We start from the raw sequence: 17,970 nt of genomic DNA on the forward strand, positions 1-17,970 counted from the left end.
CGGTCTGGTGTATGTCATCCATATCTGGACCCAGGTCTGGTTCTGCTTATGTTAGATCCGGTGAGGTAGGATTCAGATCCGGTATTGGTATTTCAATCCTGGATCCGGATTTTGATCGTTGAGGTTCAGTGTAGATCTGAGCCGTTAGCAGCCCTAAATTCCATGCTCCATGCTGACGAACATTTGGACGTACTTGGATGCTTTGGAGGAGAATTATCAATCTAGAGAAACGTCAAGAAAGAAAATTAGTAATCTCTATGTTTCTGGTGTTTGAATACTTGGAAAAGATCATTCTACCCATTTATGCGGTAAAAGAGAGAGAGAGAGAGAGAGAATGAGACTATGAGACTGAAAGAGGCAAAGAGAGGAGGAAGAGGAAGTGGAAGTGACGGAAAAGAGGAGGTGGAGAGAGAGAAGGGTCATGACATAGTTGGAGCTCAAAAAATGGAGTTCCTGCTTAGAGTTGTGAACTCTAAATTTGAGTAATTGTAACGTTTCAAAATTTTAATCTAAAAATATAATTATTTATTTTAAATACAGTGAATGATGCAAGACTTTATTGATGACAATGTTCAAATCGGACTAAGCATTAAGGGGCTTACTTGTGCGCAAGAGCTAGTATATATTATTCACTATAATCAAGTTTGTAAAAGAGACAACCAAGGACAATAACCCTTTATCAAAAACAAAAATATCATGAAAAATATTTATTTTAGTCTTGGTTAGAATTTTGAGTGGGTTACAGGTATTTAAACACAACAAGAGACTTGATTTAATTCTCGTATTGGACTTGGGTCCAAGTCCAAATGGTGAATTGGTTTTAATTCAAGAATCTAAATTTAAGATGTAACAAAGACAATACAATTTATGAACCAACTTAAATCATTTATCAATCAAATAAATTGTTTGTAAACAATTAATAAGTTTTTCTATTTAAGACGAATCTCATATATAGATAGTTGATTTTTGACAGAAGACATGGACCTATCACCTAGGATATATTGATAGTTCGACCCCGTAACCCTGATGACTGTGGAGGAAGATGCCTAGCTCTCACAAAAACAAATATAATAGTCAACTAAGCTTTGTGCTACCTACCATCTCCAAGGTAAGCATGAGTCTGAATGAGTTATTGGGTGATTTTATTTAAGTGCTCATTGAATTTTATCACATATGCCATATATCATTTAGCACTACATGGCTCAATAGTTCAAGTACCCCTCCGTAGGTAACTTTTCACATTGTCTTTCATGGCATGAGCATCATACTATCCAATCATGAATGTTACACAATTGTATTTGCTTATTCAAGTTAATAACTCATTCATTATGCTCTGATGCCTTTGAACATTTCGAGCATTTATACATTCATATACCATTCTAGAATATGTTTATGTTATGTGCGCATGTGTATTATTTTCATAACTTGGTGCACCTTTAGCATATAAGTGGTTTTTTCAACCACTTGCTCGTTAATGAGTGATCTTGTGTACATGCATATTTTTCATGCCTTATAGTACATATCATCGCATATCACACATCATACTCGTGCACTTATAACACTACAATAGTTCTTTTAAACCACAAGTATATTCATGAGCATTCACATTTGCATGCATGCTTTTCATGTCTTATAACACATCATAACATCATGTTGTACATAACAGAAATTTACAGTATATCATTCAAAAGATTTTCACAAGTGATGGTATAATTACAATAGCTCAATATAGCAAATATTGTATATCTATATGTCATGTGTCCATCTGATTCACATCTGGAACCATGTCATTTTCATTTGGTCCGCGTTTGAAACTTTGATATGCATTCAATACAAAATTTACCCATCATTGTAAATTATGCCATAAATTATCTAGAACGATTTAGGCTCTGAGATTTTTATAAAAGATTTTCACATATGTTACATGCATAATGGCAAAAACCCAAAACTTATCTCATTAAAAAACAGAAATTAAAAATTTTGTAAGCATGAACTATTTTTTGTTCATGAAACAAACATATCCAATTATATCTTTTCAATTTAAAATCAGCCATAAATCATACATAATAAATTAAATGCTGGGATTTTTACAGTAGGTGGCTTGATATGTCTAATTCAAGCTCATAAAAATCCAGAGTTAAGTTTGATTCCAGCAAAGAACTAAAAACCATGTAATATTTATTATTTCTATTATTTGACAGAATAGGTTTAAAAAATCACAATTTCTGGAGCAACTTCCTCATTTTTTCATTCATAAATTATGAGGAATTAACCTTCGAGATTTTAACTGCGTGTTCTTTCATTTGCAGACTAACACGCCTTAAAATCTTATCTACATATCCTGAGTATTCTGGGAGCTATAATTTTTATAAAGTTTTTCTCTTTTCACAAAATTTATGTGAGGACAGGATCCATGTGTTGACTTGTAGAGGGTATATCTATCAAACCACGACTCATCTGAGTCTGATACTGGAGTAACTTTCAAATGTCTGAAACATCTTTATAATTTTATAGGATTTATGAGTTCATGGTTTTGGAGAACAATATTTATCGTTAATAATAGTCGGATCAAAAAACCATTATTTATCGTTAATACTGCTTTTTGAAACCTTCATGCACTATACCATATCATTTCTTACATGTATTAGGTTGATATGTGCACGGGCACGCATCCGGGAATCATCCCATAGCATACTCATGTATTCTAGCTCTATACACACTTACAAAGTTACGGTTTACCTACTTCAAAATATGAAAATCTATCAAAAACTATCCCAAAATCGTATTCACCAATATCTTTCTCTTATGTATGCACCACCAATGATGGTGGTCACACTAACATTCAAAAGAAATCTCCAAGGTGGGGTGTGAGGGAGGAAGAAGAAAGACATAAAGGTAGGGAAATAAGAAAAGGAATAAAAAAACTTAGGGGGAGTGTGTGATAAGAAGGAGGTAGGAAGGACTCCTTAAATAGGTTTCCTACGAATCTCTTATTTGATTAGGAAACTCTCATTTAGTCTTATCAAATTAAATTTTATTTACATTTCATGTTGATTTAAAAATCCTAACTTATTAGGATTCCTACACAATAAGAAAACTATGAAATACATTAGCTAACTAGGTCTTTGTTATCATTACAAAATTTTACTTTTGAAAGTCAAACTGATCTTTGAAAAAGATTTTGAAAATAACTCGCCTCCGTTTTGAAAAATTTGCGGAAAAGGGTCTCGCCTGTCGGTACGAGGTTCAACCATTTCTGGTGCCATAACTAGAGGTAATCGAACCAAGGATCAATCATGTGCATTGCTTTACTCAACTGTCTAAATCGATGTTTTATTTCCTAAATGCACAAAGAATCAGGCATGGGCTATGAGCTTTGAAATTTTTTTGACTGAAAACATAATGTATACTTCAAATACTTGAAAATATCAGAAAAAATGGATGATTGGAAAATCATGAATCAGGGTTGGGAAAACACTTTTTGAGGAAAAGGGAAATTAATTTTTGGAGAAAAAGAAATCCTGATTTGAGAAAATCGATTTTGGACTTTAAAAACGCTTTTGAAAAGAAAAACTATCCTGAGGAAATTGATTTCTGAAAAAAGGAAATCTTGATGTTTTGAGAAAATTAATTTATGAGGAAAATCCAGGTGACTTTAAGAAAATCAATTTTTTTGAGCTTTGAACTCTTGAATTTATCAAAAAGATGGGCTTGTAGCCCTGTGAAATCTTTTAATGATGCACTCTAAACCTAGATGATGCATGAATGCCATTTGAGAAAATATAAAAAAAAGGAAGAAGGGGAACTTACCTTGGCTGCAACAATAGAGGAGGAAGGAGCGCTGAGAGAGAGGAGAGAGCAATGAGAGAATTGAGAGAGAGAGAGAGATAGTTGGTCGACCCCTTCTTATGCCCCTTTTATAAAAAAATTGGAACTCTTAATTAGAGAGTTTCATTTTGTCAGAACTCTATTAATTAACTAAGAGATAATTTAAAGTGGGAGGGGGTGATTTTCTTAGAGAGTTTTAACTTAAACCAAACACGAATTAACTAACCTAATTGACCTCTAATTGAATCTGAAAATCTCAAATGTGGCACCACCTAATGTGAGCCCACATTTGGTTTTTAAAACCCTAATTACAAGATTTAAAAACAAAGTTTTAAAATACCAAGATAAAAGTGGAGTTTTAAAATCAACTTTGACATTTCAAACTTCTAACTTGAGTAAAATACTAACTAACATAATGGACTCAAATACCCTCAAATGTGGTGCCACATGAGTGGGCCCTATTTGATTTAAAAAAATTGATTTTAAATAAAAGGGAAAATAAAGAAGTTAAAAATGATTTTTTTTTGAAAACTTCAAAAAGACCCTTAGACCCACTAATATTTTTATATTTTTTAAATGTGTAAAACATGGAATGAAATGAAATTTAATAAAAATGAAAAAAATTAGGGTTTGCACCCCTGCAGGGTGGACCCTACTTGAAGAATGATCTGATTTCTGATAGAGAAAAATAGCAACAAACCATAGAAAAATCTGAAATTTTCATAAAATATACTAGACATCATGAAGAACCCAATTATTTTTACGGATCATCGATCGGATCTTTGATGAGGGAGATATCACCTCGACAAGCCATCCCCGATTCCACGTAGCGTTTTCACTGTACAAGAATTAAAGTTTGGTTTCTGATTTTTTTAGCAGGGTTATAGAATCCAAAATAATCTAAATTTTTTATGGAAAGTCACTGACACATTCATGGTTTAACCCTAAAAAACGTGTAAATTTTATTGACAGAAAAATGCATATGAAATAATGTTGTTTCTGCATGCCCAGAATCAATAACATATATTATCAATAAAGCACATCAATCAACCTAGTTTAAACATGTAAAAACCATAAAAAATGTAAATAATATAACGAATCACGATTTGATGCTTGAACACATAAAATAAACATTAACGTGATAAAATAAACAAAAAAATCATGGAAAACATGGTTGAAATTTTATTTAGCCATTAAAAGAAGGATTCAACCCATCGAATGGTCGAATCTCGATTTTTTTTGGACGTTTAGCATAATAAACAAAAAGTAAACATTGTTAATAGATCAACGCATGTAAGGTACCCTCAAACACCAATTGATCATCATCTTGGGGTCCTCATCTGATTTTTTGAGGCAAAAAAAAAGAGGAAAACATGCTAAAAGGGGCGACAATGGCAACAATATATAAAAATAATAATAAATAAAATAAATAAAGGAAGAAGATGACTCACTTTGGGGGTTGCAACAATGGAGGAGAGAGAGGGCCATGGTTTTGAGAGAGAGAGAGAGGGTGAGAAAAACATGTCTTGGTCGAAATCCATAGCCCCTATTTATATGTTTTTCAAAACCTCCTTAATTAGGGTTAATTAAGGAGTTTTTATTTTTTAAAACTCTTTCTAATTAAATTAATTAAAGGGGGCAATTTTTGGTGGACTTCTAACCTAACTAAAATGCTAACTAACTAACCTAATTGAGTTCTAATTAGCATAAAACAAATCCAAATATGGCGCCACCTATTGTGGGCCCACATTTGATTTTAAAAGCTATTATTTCAAGGTTTAAAACAAGGGTTTAAAAGTGAAAATAAAGGTTATGTTTTAAAATCAATTTTGATCTTTTTGAAATTCTAATTCAATTAGGACACTAACTAAACTTGAACTAACCTAGACTCTTTCAAATGTAGTGCCACCTGTGTGGGCCCCATTTGGTTTTTCAGAAAATGATTTTAAAATTTGAAAATAAAGGAGTTAAAACAAGATTTTTAAAAAGTGTTTGAAATAAAGGATAAAAATCAAAGTTCTAAATCAACTAGAGTCTTAAATGAGTTGAAACTCTCTCAAATATGGTGCCAATTGTGTGGGCCCTACTTTTGAGTTTTCGAAAAGGCTAGAATAAAGGTTAAAAAGAGTTTTTAAAACAGATGAAAATAAAGGTAAAGGATAAAATTAAGAAATTTAGAGTCCTAAACCAATTGAAACTCCTGACTAGAGTCCTAAAATTTTAAAACTCTTAAATTTGGGTTTTTGAAAGACAAACGAAGAAGTTTTGAAAGACCTCAAAAATTAATAAAAAAAAACAAAAAGACGAAATCAGGGTTAGAGTCCTAATTAACTGAAACTCTAAAACAGAGTCCTGAAATTTTGGAACTCTGGGAATTAAGTATGTTTTTAAAAAATAAGTAAGATAAGAGTAAAAAAATGAAATCAGAGCAGAGTTTTGAACCGACCAAAACTCTGGGACAAAGTCCTAAAATTTTGGAACTTTACAATAAAGTCCAGAAACTTTGAATTTTGAATTTTTGAAAGATAAATGGAGAAGTTTTTGAAAGATTTTATCAAAAATGAAGTCAAGGTTAGAGTCCTAATCCAACTAAAACTCTGGAACAGAGTCCTGATCCGACTAAAACTCTAAGATTTTGGCTTCTCTCGAAAGATCTTGAAAGATTTTCTTGAAAATAGGTAAAAATAGAAGTGAAAGGTAGAGTCCTAATCCGACTGAAACTTCGAGATAGAGTCCTAGTCTGACTGAAACTCTAAAATTTTGGGCTTTTTGAAAGTTAGATGAGAAGGCTTTTAAAAATAAGTGAAAACAGGAATAAAGGATGAAATCGGGATAGAGTCTTAGTCCGAGTAAAACTCAGGGACAGAGTCCTAGTCCGACTGAAACTCTAAAATTTTGGCAAAAATGTCATAAATGGGCAAGCGATAAGACTACATCTGATTTAAAATCAAAATAAAATTTTGAAAAGGGTTTAAAAGATGAAAAGACAGAGTCCTAAATCAACTAAAACTCTGAAATAACTAAAATTTTGAGAAATCTAAGTGAAAGAAATGATTCAGAAGCAACACCACCTAGATAGATCCCGTCTGAGATTTAAAATCAGTTAAAAAATGAGTTTAAAACACATCCAGATTGTTTTTCTCAAGAAAACTCTTTTGAAATAAGAAATGTAAAGCCCTAGGGGTTGGCCAAATGGCAAATGTGTCGATTTAAAACCCAGGTTTTTTAAACTGATTTTGAAATAAAGGTTTTAAAATCGAATCTAGATTGGAGATTTTGAAAAACAAGAGTTCTGGATCTCGAGAATGACATGAAATTTTATGTAATGCAATTAAATGATATGAAATGACATGAAATAATATGAAATGATATACAAAATATAAACCCTGAGCGAGAGATTTGAAGTCCCAGACCCCTGGCAGAGACGAGGAATTAAGAATTCTCGTCTGAGGATGAGAACTGACAATTGAAATTGAGCGAAAATGGAGATTAAATCTTGATTACAAGGTGAAATATTGAGATTTTGATGTAAAACTTGAGCTTTGAATAGCCCTGGCTCAGGTGTCGACCAGCTGGTTCTCTAAAGGCTTCAGAGAGTGAGCCCCAGTGGCAAGAGACAGGTCTTTGTGAATGAAGGTGAAAATTCAAGGTGTTTACAATAAGTAACCTATAGAACTTAAGATATTGATTTATTTGAATAATATATGTCATTAAAATTAATTTATTTGAATAATACATATTATTAACACAACAAGAGATGCAAACGTCCCATCTTGTTGCATTGCAATGACACCATATATAATAAAAATATCTTAACCATTAATGGATATATATGTACTGTTCTTAGTATGAAATAAGCATATTTTCAAATATGAAAAGCTGCCCATAAAACAAGACTTTCACGTAACTAACTCATAAGAATCAATAAAAAATTGCTAAAACAAAAATATTCTGTTCCACATGTTCACACAACGACACAGGCATTGCGACAACTGTGAGGATGCTTTGGTTTATGTTTATGCATGCAACAACTTAACTACCATATCAACGAGGCTCCAATGTCACCTTGTGTTGGACGTTGTAAGTTCGAATCCCGATGGTATGGTTGTATAAACTGGTAGTAGTTTGCCTAACCCCAGCTTTCTCCATCAAAAAAACAACTTAACCGCATACCCATGCCTTAAAAAAATGCCTTGAATCTAACTATTTAAAGGCAATATATATATATATATATTGGTGATTGCATGCGTGGCTGAACAATTAACAAGATGCTTTTCAAATGATAATCGACAACACTAATACGCTGAATCAGAGCGAGCATGGAGCTCACCCGATTGCATACATAACAAATGAACCGGCCGAACAATGTGACCGAAAAAATTTAAAAATGGCTATTCAATATGTAACTAATTTAACATACTTAAACTAAACAAAGATGACTAAACATTTCTTTCACCTGACGAAGCTTCACTAGGTGTTGAAGAAAGAACGAAAAACAAGCATAAGATAAGAACTTACTTTTACCTCAAGCCACCGTTAAGAATTAAACCGAGTTCAAAGTTTTGTGTCCACTCTTGGTTTGGGAGCAAATTGAATTGGGGAGACCTTGGGCTTGCCTCTTGACTCAATTGCACTAGGCTACTAAGAAGAATTTTTTAATGCTTTCTCTGGTGATACTCCTATTTATAGTTTGGAGACCCCTTCTCTCATTAAGACAAGAAGTCCCAATTGACCTTATCTTCAACCACACTTTCCAAAAAACTAAGCCAAGCCAAACTCTCATTGCCTCAAAAGGGGTTGACATAGTGGGATGGAGCCACTAGGTAGGTGGTTTAGGTTCAAATCCCATGGGTGTCACCCCTTGTGAAAGATAAAACATGGTGACTCCCTCGACGCAAGGGGTAAGCCCACAGAGTTTTATGCTACCAGGACAGTGACTGTAAGTACAACAGACAGAGCCAGTGCAACTAGGTCTCTGGTCCTGGGTGAGGTTTCTCTATTCTTCGTGTAAATATAAAAAAAGTCAAACTCTCATTAAGTAATATTAATTAATAAATTAAAACTCTTTAAAAAAAGTTGTAGAGATTTCAAGGATACCAAAATAATATCCAATAATTCTAATTTTTATGAACATGCCTTAAAAAACTTAATTTATAAAACTTGTTTGTTTCATAAATCATGATTTTGACTCAATAAACTTAATTATTATTATATATTAATATAATTCTCATTGAAATACGTACTAGAGATTTGGCTTGTATGGTGTGCTCACACTGGATACTGTAATGGGTATTGGGAAAGCCCTGCTTACCCAGTATATGAACATACAAACAAATAATTGGCGCATTAATTATTCAAGACCAAAGTTTGCTTAGCCAACTCCAACTTGATGGTTACCAACGAGTGTAGTTGTTAACCATCGTCTATCTAGAAAGCTACTTGCCCTTCACACATTAAAATATCTAACCAACATAGAGAGACAACGAGGTCTCCTACAAATGATGTGTCATTTGATGGTGGAAGTTCACTGATTCAACTTTGATTCGATTCAATTTTTCTTTAAAAAAAAATGATTCACCTAGTAACCGGTTTTAACATTGCCTCGATGGGGATGGCCCTCGTGGAGTGCCTCGTGTTTATCAGGAGAATGAGGATCATGATGTGAGCAAGATTGAAATGAACATAAATAATTGATGTAAACTGAGAGGACTCGATTTATGATAAAACTACTCACACTACGAATTATCTCAAAAAATGAGAAATAAATGTGAAAATTCAAGGAAGCTACTGGGAATAATGGAAAATTGCAAGGAATTAACTCAAAATAGGAAATCAACTAAATAACTTGAAATTAACAATTTCAATATTTTCATAAACTCTGAACTCTACTATCTAATCTCCTAGGCCTTCCCTATATTTATAAGGGAAAAATTTTAATCCTATTAGACTCCCTAAACTCATAACCCTCTAAAAGATAAAACTCATCTTAATATAATAAAACCAAGATATTGGATCCAATATATAATCCAATATCTATTACAAATGAACCAAATACTAAAATGATCCAAAGATCCAAATGATAAAAATCCAAAATATAAATTAGATCCAAATGGATCCTTATGAACCCGGTCTTCAGCTTCGCTCCTGCATCATTCTCCCTAGGTTGGAGAAAGACTTGCTCTGATCCGCTTTCGTTTCTTCCAGCTCTACTCCACCTGAAGGAGATGACAAACTATTGCAACTTTTGAGGGATGCAAATGCATGAACACCGATGAGATCAGATCCAAAGAATACCCAAGCAAGTGATAAATGATTATCAGATCAATGAGTGGTTGGTGTAGAAGGGAAGCAAACATATCTTCATTTGAGACATGGATCAAAGTATGAATCAATCGGGCCCAAGTATACCTTAAATAGATCAGAATAGATTTGGATGGGTCTTGGGTTAAATGGAAAGGTTAGGCTTTAAACGTGGGTTAGTTTTTAGGTGGTTTGGGTTGAATGGACCAAGGAGGATTTAATAAGGTAATAGGGCTTAAATGGGTCTTGCTTAATGGGTCACGGATCAGATAATTCAGATCAAAAGCAATGGATTGGACCCAATCCAGAGGTGGGACACCTTGGATCAGACCTACAATACCTGAAACTGAAACTGGTGGGAATTGTCTATGATCCGAGGTCCAAACACCTGAAACCAGGTTTTGGGTGTTAGAACTAGTCATAAAGCTGGTTCCTTCTGTCCTAGGTTAAACCAAGTCCCCTCCCACGATGCCCTAATCGCACCAGGAACCCACATGAGGGGTTCCTGTGTGCACTTGGGCACCGCCTGGTGGCGGTGCCATCCACCGGTGGTCGCCCCCCGCCAGCCTGCCCTATCCGGCGACAACCCACCAAACAATGGCAGTCTGGCGATGGGATACCTCAGTGTGAGGGCTGCTGCCTCCATGGAGGGAAGAACGGTGAGCTGCAGCCCACCATTGGGTCCATCACCTGGGGCAATAGGTCCCCACCGATTCCTGTCCATTGGCAAGGAAGAGCCAGATAGGTCAAGGTCAACAAAGATTGGTCCTCCGAGTGGTGACAGGTGTGGCTAAAGGGGGGTGGGGTGGAGCCACCATGAAGGTAGGTGAAGTCCGCTGCCAGTCACTCTCGATAGCGAGACTATGTAGAGAAATTAAGATAACAAAAAATATGCAGAAGCAATATAGGATCTAACAAAGGCACAATCAAATCACAACACAAGGGTTTACGTGGTTCGGTCAACACGACCTACATCCACGAGGCACGGAGAGAATAATCCACTATAATGAAAGTAGAGAGTACAATGTAGAGAGTACAACGTCCAATAGCTTGCCCAAAGCTAAAGATAATAACAACAAAGAAATGACAGGAAGAAATGAATACAAGATTACCTCTCGGGTGCACAACCCGAGTCAAAGCCCACACCACAACCAACACCTCTCTCTGAGGATCAATGCGTGGTGACGAACCTTCTTCCTTTACTTCTTTCTACTCTCTCTCTCTTACTCCTTCTCTCTCTGCACACTGCACACAGACACTCTACCCTTCTCTTCTAGCACACAACCTCTACACCCCTATTTATAGATGGCATAAAGTATTCTAGATATGAACCTCCTAGAAGTGAGCCTTCTAGACTCATTCCAGAAACCGAAGAGGTTTTAACTCTTCAACTTCCTGCATTAATGGGAGTTAGGTAGCTATTCCACTTCCCCACATCATTAAATGAGGGGATAGGGCTAACCCTTCAACTTCTTCTACATTAATGACAAGTGGGTGGCTAATCCACTTCCCCATACCATTAATGAGGGATAGGGCTGGACCCAACAATCTCCCCCTCCAGCCCTAGGGGATACTTCAATTCAACTAATCAATTGAAGTTCATGCCGGCCAGTTTCCGACATGTATTTTGTTTCTCCATCGGTAAGGCCTTTGTTAGCATATCTGCACCATTATCATTTGTGGAGATCTTTGCAAGATGAAGCAAATTTTTCTCAAACACATCTCGGATCCAATGGTACCTGATATCTATATGCTTTGACTTTGAGTGAAAACTCGGGTTCTTGGCGAGATGAATGGCACTCTGACTGTCGCAGTACACCAAGTACTTGTCTTGCTCAAAACCCAAATCCATCAAGAATCTTTTCATCCACAACATCTCTTTGCAAGCTTCTGTAAGAGCAATGTACTCTGCCTCAGTAGTAGACAAAGCAATACACCTTTGCAATTTTGACTGCCATGACACAGCTCCCCCTGCAAAAGTGAGTACAAAACCAGATGTGGACTTCCTCGTATCAATATCTCCAGCCATATCTGCATCTGTGTAACCTGTCAAGACAGGTGATCCACCACCAAAGCTTAAACAAACTTTGGAGCTCCCTTTGAGATATCTAAAGATCCACTTTATTGCTGCCCAATGCTCTTTTCCTGGATTTGCAAGGAATCTACTAGCAACACCTACTGCATATGCGATGTCTGGTCTCGTACATACCATCGCGTACATCAAGCTTCCGACTGCTGAAGCATAAAGAATTTTCTTCATTTTCTCCTTCTCCTCGTCACTTGATGGACTCTGCTCCGAGTTCAGCTTAAAGTGACTTGCAAAAGGAGAACCAACTGGCTTTGCATTGTTCATATTGAACCTGTCCAACACCTTTTCGATGTATTTCTCCTGTGATAACCATATCTTTTTGGTTTTTCTATCACGAGAGATCTGCATGCCCAATATTTTCTTTGCTGGTCCCATGTCCTTCATTGCAAAGGTCTTACTCAGTTCCTTCTTAAGCCTGTCAATTATAGACATATCTTTTCCAAGGATAAGCATATCATCAACATATAACAAGAGAATAATAAAATTCTCACCGAACCATTTTATGTAAACACAATGATCTGCAGTCGATCTATTGTATCCATTTTCAGCCATAAATGAATCAAATTTCTTGTACCACTGTCTTGGAGCTTGCTTCAGCCCATACAAGCTCTTTTTCAACCTGCATACAAGATTTTCTTTACCTTTGACTTTAAAGCCTTCTGGTTGCTCCATGTATATCTCCTCCTCCAAATCACCATGGAGGAAAGCAGTCTTCACATCTAGCTGCTCAATCTCCAAGTCCAGGCTAGCAGCAATACCTAGAGCAACACGAATAAAAGACATTTTAACAACAGGAGAGAAAATCTCATCAAAGTCAATACCTTGCTTTTGACCAAAGCCTTTCACAACCAATCTAGCTTTGTACTTTGGTTGAGAGCATTGTTCTTGAGTCTTCAACCTAAAAACCCACTTGTTCTTCAAGGCCTTTCTGCCTTCTGGTAGTTCCACCAAATCATAAGTGTGGTTCTTCTGCAATGCATCCATCTCATCGTGCATAGCTATTAGCCATTGCTCTTTCTGCTCACACTCTTGTGCTTCCTGGTAACTCTCTGGTTCACCTGCATCAGTAAGCATCACATACTCATGTGGAGAATACCTTCTGGAAGGTTGTGACTTTCTGAAAGATCTTCTCAATTGGGGTTCTAGAAGAGGTTGTTCTCTAACTTCTTCCTGCTAAACATGGCCTGCGGGTAAATTAACATCCGCCTCTGCATCATCTTCCTGCACTGTTCTTCCTTCAACTTGTGCCACTGGAGGAGTAACTGGATCTAAGTGGATAGATCCACCTGCAGAAGTCTGAATTGACACCTCTTTCTTGATATCTTCAAGTGTCTGGTCTTCAAAGAATACCACGTCTTTGGATCTGAATACCTTCTGCTTCTCTGGATCCCATAGTCTGTAGCCGAATTCGGCATCACCATATCCCAGAAAAATGCATTGTCTCATATTATCATCAAGCTTGGACCTCTCCTCCTTGGGGATATGTGCAAATGCCCTGCATCCAAATACCCTCAGGTGCTTGTAAGACACATCTTTTCCTGACCATACCTTATCTGCAATATCATTTGCTAAGGCATGAGCAGGAGACAAGTTGATCACATCAACTGTTGTCTTTAAGGCCTTGCCCTAGAATTTCTTTGGCAACTTGGATTGTGCAAGCATACACCTGATTCTTTCTGCAATTGTACGATTCATCCTTTCTGCAATTGCATTGTGTTGTGGGGTACCTGGAACTGTCAACTCATGGCGAATTCCATGAATTTTATAATATTCATGGAATGGACCTGTGTACTCGCCACCATTATCTGACCTGATGCATTTCAGTTGTTTTCCTGTTTCTCGCTCAACCATGGCATGGAATTGCTTGAATACATCAAGAACCTGATCCTTGGTTTTCAGAGGGTATGCCCAAACCTTCCTGGAGAAGTCATCTATAAAAGTAACAAAATAGAGTGCACCACTGAAAGTTTTCACATCAGTAAAACCATTAACAGTTTTTGTTCTCAGAGGACCACAAACATCAGTATAAACTCGCTCCAGAATGTGAGATTTTCTATGAAAGGCATTTCTAACAAAGGATACTCTATGTTGCTTACCAGCTAAGCAATGAACACACGGGTTTAGACGTGTACCTTTTAACTCTGGGAGTTGCTCCCTCTTAGCAAGAATCTGCAAGCCCTTCTCACTCATGTGGCCTAATCGACTGTGCCACAAATCAATAGAAGAGTCCTCAGTTGTATTCAACTGTCCCTTGCATACCTTGCCTTGCATCTTGTAAAGAGTACAACATCTCTTTCTTCTGACCTGAACCAATGACCCGCTGCTGAGTTTCCATTGTCCTTGGCTAAAAACACTGTTTCTGCCATCTTCATCAAGCTTTCCTACTGAAAGCAAATTCAACCTCAAGTCTGGAACATGTCTGACATCCTTGAGCACCAACATGTACCCAAGATTGGTCTGGAGATGAATATCTCCAATACCTACAATTTCTGACGTTCCTGTGTTTTTCATTCGGACAACACCAAAATTACCGGTCCTGTATGTACTGAAATATTCTCTCTGTGGTGTGGCATGGTACGAGGCTCCTGTGTCTATGACCCAATTTGTATCCTGACATACACAGATACATGGATCATTAGTAGTAGACAAAATCACAAGCTCACCTTCAACTGTGGTTGTGGTATCTTCTTTGGTTTCTGATGATTCTGTCTCTTTCCCTTTTTTCTGATTTTTCTTTGGCTCTTTGCACTGATTCTGGAAGTGCCCTTTCTTTCCACAATTGTAGCAAGTGATGTCTTTCCTTGACCTGGACTTGCTCCTATATCTGCGGTCATTTTTCTTGTCCTTTAACCGACCCCTGCCTTTGGATGAACTCACCATCAATCCTTCACCAGAATCCTCATTCGGTGATGGTCTTTTCCTAATTTCATTGGAAATGAGCGTACTTGTGACCTCTTCCATATCCAATGTTTCTTTTCCATAAATTATGGTTGTCACAAGATGCTCATAAGATGGTGACAATGAGGTTAGTAACAACAAAGCTTTATCCTCATCTTCAAGTTTAACATCCAGACTAAACAGACCAGCAATAATCTTATTAAACACACTAAGATGGTCAAGAATGAGAGTACCTTCCTTCATACGAAAACTATAAAGTTGTTTCTTGAGGTGTAACTTGTTGGACAAGTTCTTGGTCATGTAGAGGCTCTCTAGCCGCAACCACAATCCCGCTGCTGTCCTCTCTTCCATCACGTTACACATGACTTCATCTGATAGACACAACTCAATCACACCAGCAGCCCTCAAGTCAAGATCATCCCATTAATCATCGGTCATGCTTTCTGGCTTATTCGCCTTCCCGACAAGAGCCTTGTGCAACCCTTGCTGTGCAAGTAGAGCTTTCACCCTTCTTTGCCATAAGGAAAAGTTTCTTTTGCCATCAAACCTCTCCACCTCAAACTTAGAGCTAACTGATTTAAAAGACATGATTTTCCACGAACCAGCTTTGATACCATTTGTAGAGAAATTAAGATAACAAAAAATATGCGGAAGCAATATAGGATCTAACAAAGGCACAATCAAATCACAACACAAGGGTTTACGTGGTTCGGTCAACACGACCTACATCCACGAGGCACGGAGAGAATAATCCACTATAATGAAAGTAGAGAGTACAATGTAGAGAGTACAACGTCCAATAGTTTGCCCAAAGCTAAAGATAATAACAACAAAGAAATGACAGGAAGAAATGAATACAAGATTACCTCTCGGGTGCACAACCCGAGTCAAAGCCCACACCACAACCAACACCTCTCTCTGAGGATCAATGCGTGGTGACGAACCTTCTTCCTTCTTCCTTTACTTCTTTCTACTCTCTCTCTTACTCCTTCTCTCTCTGCACACTGCACACAGCCACTCTACCCTTCTCTTCTAGCACACAACCTCTACACCCCTATTTATAGATGGCATAGAGTCTTCTAGATATGAACCTCCTAGAAGTGAGCCTTCTAGACTCATTCCAGAAACCGAAGAGGTTTTAACTCTTCAACTTCCTGCATTAATGGGAGTTAGGTGGCTATTCCACTTCCCCACATCATTAAATGAGGGGATAGGGCTAACCCTTCAACTTCTTCTACATTAATGACAAGTGGGTGGCTAATCCACTTCCCCATACCATTAATGAGGGATAGGGCTGGACCCAACAGACTATTCCTCGCCGACCTCCGCCAGTCGGCAAGATGGTGCTGGATGGGTTAGATGCAGTAGGTGCGCGAGAGTGGTTGTGCTGGAGGTGGAAAAGAAGGCAAAAGGGACGAAGGAATGGTTGATGGTGGTGAAGACGAAGGGGTAGGTGATGGTGGAGGAGGGGTCACTAGCGGTGTTGCTAGACTCGGCTGTGACGGGGCTGGGAGGGCCAATTGTTTTGGGTTCTTGCCATCTCCTTTGTCATGCACAAACTTTTTCCATTCGATCTTCTTCCAAGCATCTGCACACTGCCTTAGTTTTGCCATCAACTTTTTCAACTCTAGAGATATTTGCTCTGCCTCCCATCATAGCTTCCCGCGTTCTTGCCTAGACAACTCCGTACTCGTTTTTGTCATTTGTTGCTCCCTGAATTGAATTCTTCAAAACTTAAGAAACCAACATGGTCTTCCCTCGAATGGAATCGAGATGATAATCCTTGCTCAGATGAAGATGTTCATGACTTCATAAATCTTTGGAGAAAATTCTATCATCATATGAAGGACCAGATGTGCTCACCATAATCGTAAACAACTTCAATCAATCTCTTAAAAGCCTCTTGGCCACCCAAAAGCATGAATATTTTGTCGATCTCATCGAGGTTTCATCTTGGATGGAGTCCAACATAAAGAGAGACATGTATGAAGGGTTGATTGTCAAAGCCAACAGTAGAGGTAAAGACTGGATCTAGAAGGTTTGATTCAAAGAATCAAATCAACTTGGTCAATTCCAATGGTCCATCAAAGGGAAGAACCAGTCCAGCTTAACTGAAGTAGTCGCAGAGTCATCCTGTACATCAAGGTGGTCAAAAGCAAGGGCATTCAACTTGAAACCCGAATTAGACTTGAGAAATAAGTGCTTGACACCCTTCTTTAGTAAGGCACGATCAAGTTGTCAGAGTTACTGAACCCTCCTCTAGTAAAGGGTAATGACCCAACCAAGTTATCTAAGTATCATACAACAGTCAACCATGACACTAAGAAGTGCATTATTTTGAGGCACATCATCCAAGACTATCTGGACAAAGGTGAGATTGAGCTCACTAGAGGAGAGAAGTTAGAACGAAATAAGGGTCTAAGCATTTAACAAGACTTATTCCTAGGAAACAAGCAATCAAACAATGTCAAAGCCATAAGGGACATGAATGTGATGTGGCAAGAGGTTCCTGAGCCAATCAGGCACTCAAATATGTAGTCATACCATCTATCTATATGGAACCCCAAGTCAGGCATGAGCTACCAATCACTCTAAATTGGGCCAAGATCATGGTCATCACAGTGGTGTCAGACCAAAAGAATTTCTAATAAGCTAGTCAGAAGAAGTCAACATCATTTACCTTGACTAATTAGTTTGGGAAATTTGTAGGTGCCACAAGCTTGGAAAGCAATCGTCATTGAGTCAAAAGTTATTATTTGTTATCTCCTTGTCGTCCAATTATGCCTCGACTATAGGGGTGGGTCATATTACACAATCTGGAAATGTCTACCAATAAAACCTCTTTTGAAAGGGTT

The sequence above is a fragment of the Nuphar pumila genome, chromosome 2 (genome assembly GCF_984573655.1).
Source record: "Nuphar pumila chromosome 2, dmNupPumi1.hap1.1, whole genome shotgun sequence".
Taxonomy (NCBI): domain Eukaryota; kingdom Viridiplantae; phylum Streptophyta; class Magnoliopsida; order Nymphaeales; family Nymphaeaceae; genus Nuphar; species Nuphar pumila.